This window comes from Amphiprion ocellaris, chromosome 8 (assembly GCF_022539595.1).
Source record: "Amphiprion ocellaris isolate individual 3 ecotype Okinawa chromosome 8, ASM2253959v1, whole genome shotgun sequence".
Taxonomy (NCBI): Eukaryota; Metazoa; Chordata; class Actinopteri; family Pomacentridae; genus Amphiprion; species Amphiprion ocellaris.
The window spans coordinates 27,317,775-27,318,645 of record NC_072773.1 but is presented as its reverse complement, the minus strand read 5'-3'; positions in this window follow the sequence as shown (position 1 = coordinate 27,318,645).

Below are 871 nucleotides of genomic sequence, written 5' to 3'. Positions count from 1 at the left end.
GTCCCCTCGAGTCTACTGAACATATCAGAGAAATCCCAAACGTGCATCAACACACAACGTTGTCAGAAAAACCAACCACACAATTATTCCACTATTAGGGCTACTCTTGACAAATAACAGAACTGCACTGCTCCCTTGTGGAAAACCCATGCAGACAAACCTTAACCAGACTGTTTGAAATCTTTTGTCCAATGCAGCCATAAAATTAGGTGTTAACTTGATGTTATACGAGCTAATACTGCTATTAAATAAGCATCCAAGGTATGATATATCTTTATTAAATACCAAACTGACACATAGCACAGGAGTTGGCAAAAAATTGGACTTCTGGGAGCTGTATTTAAAAGATTAATGTTACCTTTGATTCATTCATTTCATTAGCACTTTGTTCCCCCCACATGAATCTATTCTCATTTGTCTGTGGCTCTCGATTTCATCACGTTTCGACGAAGGGAAACCTTGTGATTTCCTTCTATCTATGTAATATTTATAAAAAACATAATAGATTCCAATATATTTAAATGGCAGTGACAACTCAACATGGTGCAAATAGTAAGACTCTACTGCCCTCCTCTGGGCAATGCAGACAACAGCTTTCCCACATAAATTACATCATGGTTTCAGATGATTTCCACTAATAGGAAATATTAGGTCATGATGACTGGCACCAATCAAACATTAAGAGAGACCCTCTGTTGTTTCACTGAAACTGAGTGAGGTGGCGATGATGCCATGAATGATTCATTTGAGCTGTGGCACAAAAAAGATGTGGGCTCACTCCATATGTGAAACATTTATTATTAGCTTGAGGGGGGGAAATGCCAGCATGAGGACACTTTAGATGTAGGAATGAAAAGGATTTAACTGCATT